This window comes from Larus michahellis, chromosome 1 (genome assembly GCF_964199755.1).
Source record: "Larus michahellis chromosome 1, bLarMic1.1, whole genome shotgun sequence".
In the NCBI taxonomy this organism is placed as follows: Eukaryota; Metazoa; Chordata; class Aves; order Charadriiformes; family Laridae; genus Larus; species Larus michahellis.
This window is the reverse complement of record NC_133896.1, coordinates 107,110,117-107,122,055: the sequence shown is the minus strand read 5'-3', so window position 1 is coordinate 107,122,055 and position 11,939 is coordinate 107,110,117.

Genomic DNA, 11,939 nt, shown 5'->3' with positions numbered 1-11,939 from the left:
AGTGATTTCCAGCTCCTTTATACAGGCACTCAGGGCAACCATGCCTTGGCCCCCCGGGATCAAGGCTAGGTCAGCTTTTTTTCACAGGATCATTTCTTACCGTTTTCAGGCCCCATATTCCATCAGAGCTGCTGTCCTTTGAAAATTATTTTGCAATATGAAGTTACCCATCTATTTCTGAACAGCGGCAGGTGTGTGAAGAATCACCCTCCAGGTGATGCTGCCCACAGCTTAATAACAGGGTTATGCATGTCTTCTCGGATGGGGTACTGAGGTGTGAGTTGTAGCTTTCAAGACAAGAAGTGTTTGTGAAAACAAACTTCTGGTGGTGGTTACATCAAGGGCAAGAAACTCAAAGCTCTCCTGCAGCGTGGGCAGAAGTTGGCTGCTGCAACCTAAACATCTGAGCGTGTGTTTCTTTCCCCTCCCCTTTTGCTCGGTTCCTTTTTATTCAGGAGGATCTGTGAACAGGAGCTCCCAAATGCCTAATGACCTGATCAGGTGCTATTCTGCTCCACAAACGTTTGCCTCTGGGAAGATAAACAAGCGTATGTCTGGCTCCACACGAGCCATATCTTCAAGCTGCTGTCTGCGGTTGTGCTGTGTGAAGGCTCAGGTTGGGTGATGCTGAGGACGCGGCATTCGCCCGGCTCCTTGGCGTTGAGAGGCTGTTGTTGAACAGTAAGGCGTGGACTGCCCTTGTCCCCCAGGAATGTGTTGGGGTCAAACCGCAGAATTACGGGCATAACGCCAGGGCTGTGCTGCTCTCGGTGCTTGTGACAGGCAAAAGAAAAGCAGATGGTGCTGGCTTCTTCCTTAGGCGCGTGGCTCCGGTGCCAGCCATGCAGTCTGGACAGGACAAGAGATGCCTCTGGAGACTCGCTCAGTCCAGGTGCATGTGAGCTGCCGTGTGGTCCCTTTAAGACAGTTTTGCTGCTGTGGAAATATTTATAGGAGGCTCATCACCATGGTATCTGAGCACTACTGACTAATGGGGCGTAGGAAATGCGCCTGGTTGTATTTGTTATTAATTTCTTTAAGGGTGGATTTTTTGACATTTTGTTTTTGTTCTCTGCTTCAATTTGGGCGTACTGTTTGTGTGTATAGCACCTTTCATAGTGGTGTCCCTTGAAGGCACCATGGAAGAGATGAGTGTTGGGAGCGAGGATAATTAAAGGAATCCTGTCAGCCAGTTCCATCCCCAAGGTTTAGAGGTGGTTTAAAAAAGGAAAGAGGAAGGAGGCAGGGATAGTATTAAAGCCATAAGGAATTAAAATGCTTTCATCATTTAAAAATAAGAAATCAATGAAATGGGTAGGTCACCATTTCTTTCCGCTCCTGGGATGACAGGAGGAAAGTGACACTGAGATGATGGTGACCACTTGGACCAAAAAGAGTGAAGGGAGGGGAATCAGCAGTGATACCAGCCAGGACAAGGGATGCTTTCAAAATATATGACTTGAACACACTAGGATTTTTTTTCATTTTAGCTTAAAAAAAAAATTATATTGGCAGTGGTCCTAGAGTAATAAGCCCTGATGAAAAACCAGAGTCAAAACTATGACTTTTCTTTGAATAGACATTTTTGCTGGTGCAACTGCGTAGAGCTGAATACTTCCGTTAGCCCCTTGGCCAGATCTGGCCAGCTGGCAGCTCCCTTTTGCCAAAGAAGCCTTTTGTGAAGACAAAAAAAGCACATTGCAAAAGGGAAGTGGTGTAGAGCAAATGCTTGCTGCAAGGTAACAGTCACGGGGAAGTATTTTATGGTTTTAGCCTTTCCACAAAGGGATTGCTGGAAAAGGCTCTTGATATGCATCCGTGCTCTGTGCTGTTTTGTGTGATGGCCCCTGAGGGCTGTTCCACTAAGCACCTGGATCAAAGCATCCCAGCTATGTCCACAGTTCTGGCCTTTCCAGCTTTTCCCAAACACAGCCACATTGCCCCTTCCAGGATTTACCATGCCCCTGACTCACCTACACGACATGCATTTCTGGATGTAGCCTGACTCGTCACTAGAGCAAAAAAAATGCTCCCAACAAGAAGCGATGGAGTCAGAAATCCAGGGGATTGCCCCATGATTTTGACATATTCTATCTGCACTAGTACCTAGTAGGCAACAGAGGGGCAAATGCCTGTTACTGTCAGCTTTGTTGAAAGCTCCAGACCTCGGAGGCTCCAGGGCTAGAGCACAAATCCCACAATGTTCCTGGTGTACTTTGCAGGGATGAAGCACCCTCTTGCTGGGGTACCTGAGCTCTTCCTGGCCACTTGGCACATCTCAGAAGTCTCCACAGTCAGCAGGACAGGTCCACCAGCACAACCCACGTTTTGCATCCAAGCAAGCCTCACTCCCTTTGGGCTTGTCTCTCCTCGTGAGAGAGCAAGGGGGCCAAGTTTGGAGAGGGAATAGCATGTGTGAGCATGCCAGCCTGCAGCAGAGGGCAGCTTATTCCACTCATCCCTTCTGCTCCGTCCTTGAACTGCCTAAAACTCAGCTCTGGCGGTTTCTTTCTTTGCCTGTGAGCACAGGCCTGGCTTTGGCTTTCCTTTACTTTCCAGGTGCTATCAAAGTCACAAATCTGTCAGATCCTGGGGAAATGGGAAGCGACTCCACCTTACTGCAGCCATGGGAGGTGGCCAGGTTAGTTAGACCTGCAGATTTGCCTTTGCTCAGAGCCATCTTCCGAGCTTTCTGCAATAGAGTCTTTAACGCTGTGTCTGAGAGGTGCCGGAAAGTCAGTCCAGATCCTGAGAGAAGCCTGACAGGTTTCTCTCGCTGGGCCATGTGAAAGTCCATGCAACCCCTTAGCTTTTAACAGCAGAAATCAGATCCTGAAATACACTGGAGAAATGCAGCCAGTCATTTCGCAGCCCTGTTTACCCCACAGGACTCCTTGCAGAAATCCTTGCAGTGAGATCAGGTTGCCTACAGAGTCAAAAACTGCCATGAAAAGGTGAAGATAGGGTCCAACTGAAGGACTGGAAAATGAGCTGGAAAGGCTGTAGTGACACACCTGCGGTGCTGGCACTTTCGTATGAAGCCAGCATGAACATGAAGGTTGCTTTGCCCTGGAACAACCAAGTCCGGGGCTCCACTTTTTGTAATCACCTCCTGCTTACAAACACAGACCTGACCTGTGCCCTCAGCTCTTCACCGCCCACTTGGAGGACCTACTCGCCATCATGACCCGTTGGGCAGCTCCAGGGCAGACAAGCGTCAGGGATGTGGCAGAGCACTCACCGAAGAGGACCTGGTGAGACCATCTGAGGTAGGAAGCCAGTAGGTGAACCTGGATTACCCCCTCGTTTCCTGGCCCTTCAGCGCGCCCGATGTGCAGTGAAGCAGCCGAAACGAGAGGAGACAGCTCTGACTGGGAGCAGCGGAGGAGCACGTGTGGGCGTGAGAGGCTGCCAGCTCCCAGCTGCCGGCACTGCAGGCAGACACCATGCCGTGGGATACCGGTGGAGAGCTCTTGCCCAATGCCAGTGGAGCCAGGGACTCCACTGCCACCCCCATGCTGAGCCCTTCAAGGGCAGCTCCAAAGGGGCTTCTTCCAGCTCCAGTGTCATCCCAACAGCTAACACTCATAGCTCCAGGGTGGCAAGGAGACTGATGATGCTCTCTGACCGAGCAAAGGCTCTGAGTGATTTCCATGCTCCTTGGCTTAGGGATTATCTCCTACTTTTTCACCCTGGGAGGAGCTGTCGTTATTACTCCATGGTCTGACCCTCCACCAGCTCCTTCTTGCGTGTTTCCCTTGCTCTTATCTTTATAATCCTCAGCTGCTGGTCTTCAACAGCTACGGTTTGAGATTGAGAGTCTTGCAAGGCTCAAAATTGTTTTAACTCTTTCTTCCCAACAGAAAGCTCGTTTTAAGTTGCCTGCGTGACAGTGCTAATGGCACACAAATTCTCCTGGATGGCACACACCCTCTCCTGTCGTCTGTTAGCTTGGCTCCCTCAGCACCTCGGGATGGGTACGAGAAGGCATCTTTTCCATTCTCCCTGTCCTTTTTATTTATTTTCATCTTCAGACCCATGGTTCTCCTTTCCCATGCCTTCCCCGCTCTCTCACCTTGTCTATACCCTAGCCCCCCACCAGCGGCCAGCTTGTGCCCCCTCCCAGCAGCCACTGACCCCATGGGGAGCCGGGACAACACTGAGGCAGATCCAGAGTGGCAGAGGGGTCCCACCAGCCCCGTGGGGATGAGGGCAGGCAGACACACCATCCCCAAAGAGAAAGGCTGCCACGTTTTCTCCCAGATCCCCAGGGAGCCCCATCCTGTCCCCTCAGGCTCAGGTGCCGAGGAGGCAGGCAGCAGTGGTGGCATAGGGGTCTTGAGGTCTCGCTCTCGATCTAATCAAACCCATGTTTTTTTTTCCATGACACAATCCTTTAAGGAGCTCATAATGTGGGATGGGCTACGTTCCTTGGGCAGATAGGTTATTCCACTTGCTGGAGGGGGGGAAAAATAAAATGCCATTTTGCAGCAACTATTCTAATTCCACAGGCCACTGGTAAAACATTTTCTGATTTGTTTACTTGTCTCCCAAACATCTTGAAGTGGTGGTGTTTCAAGAGGAAGTTCTGTTCTGAAAGAGAAAGAGAGATATCCAAAGAATGCAAACAAAATGTTATTTTAAACTCCAGATATCCATTTTTCTTCAGTCCAAATTTTTAATTTGGTCACCAAACAGGAAAAAAATAACCAACAGATTTATACACCTCCTTATTCTGTGAAAGGTAAGAGGCAAGACAATTCTGTGCAACTCACATCCTCACCTTAGTGCAATTCTTTCTAAAAGCACCCAGGACACATTAAATATGTGAACGCTCACTGCACTTCTAACTGGGAATGTGATTAGTAACTGATTTATGTCTTCTGGTAGCAGAGCAAAGGCAACTTAAGCAGCAAATAAAAGCAGATTCTGTTTGCTAGCTTTGTTATCTGCTCTTCTGCAAACACACTAGCAAGATCTAATAGCAGGGAATTTTAACAATCTCACGTTCATTAAAATAATAATTTTCTTACCATTTATTACACATAATTTCACAATCCTCTTAGTCCTGCTGCGTGGAGAGGGTGCGCTGCTGACCCCACCGCTCCTTTGTATTGGGGATGACATTTGGTTTGTCTCTGCTTCCCATCCTCCTACCTTGTTTGGACAGAGAAAAGTCCTTCCATGGAGGTGTGTGCCTCAAATCACTTTCAGTGCCTGGGTATGGACTTCCTTGCCTACTCTTCCCAAGGTCTGGAATAACACCTAGCCCATAGTGCCCACGAGAAAAAGGAGAAGGTGCCACAGTGAGTACACGCCAACCTGACAACATTTTGTATTGTTGAATGTAGGAAAATGTTTTCAGCATCCTTTTTTAACCTCTTCCTAAAGCACTTGGTATACTGCATAGATTTTGCCCGCACAAGCATACCCGCCTGGATAGGAGAGAGTTACAGCAGGACAATTGCTGTGTGGATGTGATTTGAATTCTTTTGCTGCCAATCATCACAGGCAAAACAACAGGAATAGCATTTGCGTATCGGCATCAGGGATTTTGCAGCATAATGCATAATTCAGTCAGGTAGGTGTGAGATATTTCTCTCCTGACACTGCTAATTCTCGCCAGCAAGACTCACCCTCTCACCCTATGATTTGCTTTTAGCTGCTGCTTCCATCACGCCGTCCACGAGGATGCAAAGAATATATTAAAGAGCCTACGGTTAAATCAGGTCCCACAGAAACAGGCGTGCCATGCAATTCCCTCCCACCCCAAATGCGTATTTCATAACAGGGAATGGCATTTGTTAGGATTTATACATTAACGTCTCCCCATTATGTTCCTTTGAAGCTGCTCAGCTTTTCTGGGGGGGGTTTCAAATCCCAGCACACTGGCAGGACTAGATGCTCAGCCAATTCAGTGGTCCCCCTTTCAAAAGCAATTGGTTGCCTAGCAGGGAAGCATGTTTGTTCAGATGCCCTGGAAGCCCACCCTGGTGTGAATTCACCTGGAAGGAGAGTTGTTCTGTCTCCTCTGTTGTGTTTGCCCAGCTCCAGAGATAAGCTATCAATAGCAGTTTCTTTGCTGGGGGAGGAGAGAGAGGAGGAAAGGAGGAGGAGGAGGGAAGTTGATATGGGTGTCGTTTGTCAAAACATTAGGCCGACGGATGCCTTCTGAGGCACTTGGGAAGGCAGGGAGGCTACTGAAAGGCGTCTTTTTGCAGAACTTGATGATTTCAAATCAAACGAGACACAACTGTGAAATGTGGCAAACAAAGAACTTCCACAAAAAACCCCGAACAACCCCAAACCCACCAAACAACAACCCAATTGTGACTAGGCGAGTGCACAGTCCTTCCCAACCAGGTGATGTTCCTCCTCAGCAACCTCACTGGCGCCCAGAGCACCCAAGAAACCCAAGAGATTTTTGCCTGACGAGCCTCGGGGACTAAGCTTCACTAAACCCCCAAAGATGACCGGCGTAGGATGCCTCCATTACTCTTGTAGTGGAGTGCCACCAGGAAAACCTGCCGTGCCCTCTGCTCCCTGCCAGTCAAGGCTCAGGGGCATTATGGTGTCTTACCCCTATATCATGCCAGCTACCTCTGCGTAGAGGTGATGTGGGGAGGCTAGGTGATGTGCTCAAGGCCACCTGCCCTCAGGTGCCCACGGCCACCGCTTGGTCCCTCAGTTATCACCAGCTCCTGATGCTACGCCTTCATCCCGGGGGAAACCAGGGCTGCTACAACACGCTTCATGCAAGGCCAAGTGTCTGTCACCAGCTGCGCTGGATTTGTCCCCAACACCTGTGAAGGACAAGCTGTCCTCTTCCCCCCTTCCCCAACATGGTGACCCCTGGTCCTGCCTCCAGCACTGGTGCCTTGCCCGCCCTGTGCAGCTTGACTCTGTCCCTCTGATTTAGGGGAGCTGGCTCGTGCTCTGCTAGCCTCAGTCGCCACGTAGCATACCATGGCTGACACGAGCAATAAGGGACCGGCCTGAAAGCTAGTGCATTATAAATGATTTATTGGTCTAATAAAGAGCCTCAAATTATCCACCGCCTCCTTCCTTTCTCCCCTCGCCCCAAGGACCAATAGAGCTACTGTACAAACATTTTCTACCTCACATTATGTAATGTCACAGAGAAGGAAAACAAGAATACAGCCCCCCAGAGAGACACCCGGCTGGCGGCCCCCCCCCCATCCCTGCCAGCAGGCTGGTAGGCAGCAGCCTCCGACGCCGCAGCACGAGGCATCGTTGCCGCGCAGCTGGGGCAGAAACAGATGCCTCCATGCTCGGTCATGGGAACCATTTTGCTGCTCTTCTCTTCCCATCCGTAGCACCTCTTGCCTCCAGCATCCCAGAGGAAATATGAGTGACCTGCCCTCTCCCCACCAGCCTCCCTGTTCCTTTCCATCCGCCAGTAGCCAGGGGTACCCTCTCCTGCCCGGCAATGTGGACCCTGCCTCTCACCCCACGCAGGGATGGGGCTCTCATGGTCAAGGGTTTGAAGCCCCAGAGCTGACAAGAGCCGGCTGCGCTGGGGGGTGAGCTAAGCCAGTGACTGGAAGACCCCATTTATTGTAGGAATGGAGGATTTTTCCCCCCGGATGTGGGAGCCCTGGTAGCTCATCCAGCCTCCTACTCACCATCCTCATCTCTAATCCATACACTACTCCATCATCATCCTTTCACAGCAGTCGATACAAATCTTCAGTTGATAAAGTCTGGGAGCTTGTTATCTACTATTACACATGCAGCTTTTTTTTTTGTTCAGCTCCTCGGGGACCTTCCTTCCTCTCCGTTTAGCCTAACCTCCTGCGTGCCCTCATGCCGATTACTCCAGGCAGAGCCCTTTCTCGGGACACACAGCTACACGACCCACGCCACACGCTGGGAGAGCGCAGAGTCTTTCCTGCCCCACGGTTCAAGCCCACAAGTCCTTCCTCTCCTTCCAGCTCACTTGGACAAGTCGCAACTTCTCACCATATACAGAGCAGGAGTAATAAATTACCCTACTTTAGATGGCTTGCAGGCCTTAACAAGTAACTGTTGCTGAAGGGCGCGCGGAGTCTCGGAAAGTGGCACTGTAAAACAGCGGAATATTATCATCCTCATCATCATCTGCTATTATCCTGAAGATCGTGAGGTCAGATGAGGTGAACTGAAGAAAACAAAACAGTCTTAAATATTCAACATCAAATTATTTGAAGTGCAGCAAAGGGGAAAAAAAAAAAAAAAAAGCTACGGCGCAGTTGTCCTTCCAGGCATTTTAGCTTCTGCATGTGACAGGAGCCCTGCAACTGCAAGTCCGCATTCAGCAGGGAGCACAGGAGCTCTCCCGGGCGAGGCGGGCATCCCAGAGCTCCCCGCAACTCCCAGGACTCTCACCAGGGCTGACGGCTTCCCAGGCGCAAACCTCTACCTGAGCCCACAAGGTCTCCGCAGTTGGCGCGGGGTCAGTGAGACCTAAAAATGCTGCTCACCAGAGAGGGAAAAAAAAAAAGGTTTGGGGGGGTGATGGAGAGACCTGGGAATCAGAGGGACACCTATCTGCGGCCTGAATTGCTCGGCCGGGGTAAATAAGACAACAAAAATTCTGGGAATGATGTTATAAAAGGTGTATTTTGAGTCCTTACATTCCTTGCAAGGCTGACCTATTTATAAGCGGAGGGACTTTTAGCCCCTGAGGAAAGTGAAATAATACTGTCAGGAATCAGGGACTGTAGGGAAAGCAGTGACCCAAGGTCTGTGCTGGGCGCGCTCTGTGGGTGCCCAGGCAGCCCATGGGCAACCACGTTGAGCCGTCCCGGTGGCTGGTGAGTCCCCTTACCTTTATCCCAAAGGCACACAGCTGCACCTCAGCCTACGGGAGAGCCCAGTACGGTGAGCAGGGCTGCCCTCAGGGAGGAAACGCAGTCAAAGGGGAGACTTAAAAGCCTTCTCCCTGTTGCCTCTGACGGACCCAGCCCTCTTTGTCTCCAGTACCACGTTCCCTGCAAGGGTGTGCACAGGTTGGAGGGGCGGGGGGTGGGGGGCTTGTTTCCAGACATTTTGGTAACAGCAGATCTCTATATATAGTTTGTTTGTGTCTTCATGTGTTTTCTCCATTTGAATGGGAAGATGGCCGAGATACATTTTATCAATCGCGCTGCGTTACGGTTTCTGATGGTACTGACGGGCGGGTCCCGGGTCTGAAATCCCCAGCCCGGGAGCAAGGGAGGACCACAAAAGAGGTCACGGCTGAGCATCTGGGGGTGAGTCAGAGCAGATCCTTGGGCATTCGCTCTTCACGCCAGTAATGGGTGTCAGCCGAGCCTCCGCAGGGGCATCCCAGCTCACTCCTCTCCCTGCCTTCCCAGCCACCCCAGCGCCTCGGCCACGCCATGTGGTTGCTCGAGCCCACCTCCTCGGTGGTGCGAGGTCACCTCCTTTGCCAGTTATTTAAATGAGTTTCACACCTCATCCTGATTTCAGACTTAAAGGGTCCTGTTTAATCACACGCAATGCAACACAGCAGAAGCCCACTTCCCCTCGCTGGGAGGCCTCAATGTGATGGTTTTGGGTGGTGGTGGAAGGAGGTACAGTTTGATTTTCTAGTTGTCTCCTACCCACTCCCCAAAGCACTTGGTTCTTTTCCAGAGTAGAAAGACGCTTACATCCACGCAGTTTCCAAAAACCTCTCCCCCGGGTAGCTGATATAAGAGGGAATCTACACCTCCTCTGCTCCTACGTCTCATCTCTTTCACCAGCGAGATGCCAACTCCTACCTCCATCAGCTCATGTGTCATATTTTCAGACACGCACACTGGTGCTTTCTGCCTTGTTGTCCCTCACACTGGAGAAGACTTCCCATAAACATCTGAAAAATTGCCTCCTCCTTCTCCTCTAGATCTGTACGATAGCACACCTGAGGACTTCAAAATCCTTCACAAGCCCCAGGCTGCTGCTGTGCCCAGGCTACCACATATCATGCTGACCAGTACAGTCCCCTCAGCTTCTTGCGCTTCTTCCTCCTCTGCCTGGAGTCCTCTCTTACCTCTTCCATTTGCCATGTAGGCACTCTGTGGAAGCAAACATCTTCTCCGGTTTTGATTTTATAGTACCTTGCAGAAATAATCCAGTTTCACATTCTGAAATACAAATGGGCTCAAAGGCACCAGACAAATGCATGGAGGCCGTACTACCTGTGTGTAGCTATTCCAGTAGAGGGTGGAGGCACGTCCATTTGCTCAGGAAGCTTTTGAACTGGTTATTGCCTGAAGAGGGGACGGTCTACCTGAGGACACATCAGTCTGCTTTTGCCCTCTCCATACGCTCCTTATAGCATTTCCTATTAGTTTTTGCCCTCTCCGTATGCTCCCTATAGCATTTCCTATTAGTCCCTGACAATACACCACAGCTAGTGCAGGGTAATGGTTCCAGTCTGTCCATTTGCCTGTTCTTTTAAGTGGGGCTGTAACAAACTGCAAGCAAGGAGGAGAAGCCTGATTATTAATAATTGCCTACACCTGTCTGCTCCCTTCTGTGGTCTTCTGCTGTTCTACACTGAATAGGTGCAAGAAGGCTGAACTTGCCTAAAGCTGTAACAGTAGATTTCAGCAGCCAAAGGGCAAAATGTTAGGATGCTAATTTCCCTTAATCTACCCCTTTGTCTCAAGGAGAGAGACTCCAATGGGAGGCACGCAGACTCCAGACCATGGTTTCTTATTACTTTATCCTTGACATCCAAGCCAGAGCAACTCCTAAAAGCAACAGAGATAAGTAGAACATAAAAATGCTACCAAATAAAAACACTTACCTCCGTATTCTCATCAGCTCAGTATAAAGGACTGGGTCTGAAGAGCACACGATCGGGAAGGACAGGGAAGAAAATGCAGCACTGCGGGGTGTTTCCACTGACAGTCATGAACTCCTGGAAAATACCTGGGAGGTGGCTCCCCACATATGACTCTAGCATCGCCTCCAACCTCAGCCAGCCCCTGCACTCACCTTCCTTCTGCAGGTGCAACCAGCCCAACGAGAGAGCACACAGTGTGGTAGCAGCGCTTGGCTAAAGCCCAGGGACAGCCCGGGTGGGCAGCGTGGGTCACAGCACCTACAGCTCCTGTGTCAGGCTGCTTGCTGACCCCAGCCTTCACACTGGCAGCAGGCAGCACCCCCTCTGCTCTCCCACACCACCCAGCCACTGCTGCCAGCCCTTGCTGCGCATCAGCAGCCCCCTTCACACCCCTCGCAAAGAGCTGGCTGTCAAAAAAAAAACCCTGGGAACAGCAGATTTTAATCTGAAGTCTATTTAAATGACATCAGCGTGCACTACTGCTCTTTGAACAGGCGCTTCATCACGGGCGGCTTAATTACACCACGTGCCCCTGCCTCTGTGCAGGTACCAGGAGGCACATCACCCCCTGCGCTCTCCCCAGGCTCCCCTCCGCCGTGGGGGCACGGGGTCATCCGTGCATGGTCCCTAACGCCGGGCTGAGTGACGACCCGCCCCCCACAGAGCATCCCTGGGAGCGGGAGCCAGGGTGGCCAACTCTGTGCCCAAAGGCAGGCCGGCAGATTTGCTGCCCACCGGAGACATGGACACAGGTTAATTGGTCGCCTCCCTGACAGCTCCAGCCTTAATGCTCACTCTCCTTTACATAACCCGGGTGGTACGAAACCTGCTATGGCTGGTTTGGGATTGCTCGGGAGCTGTCGCAAGTGCTGGTGGAGTTTTATTATTACTGTTATTTATCGTTATTTGCATTACAATAGTGCCCTGGGGCCTCTGTTAGGATTAGGACACAGTTGTCCTGGGTGCGGGGAATATTTAACCGGAGACTCGCAGCTGGGAACAAGGAGTGTGCTTAGACTCCCTTGGAAAAGCACTGCTGTGAATACAGAAGAGTCTCTAGCCCAGTGGGTTTTAGTTTTCCCTAACTCCCTTAACTCCCTCG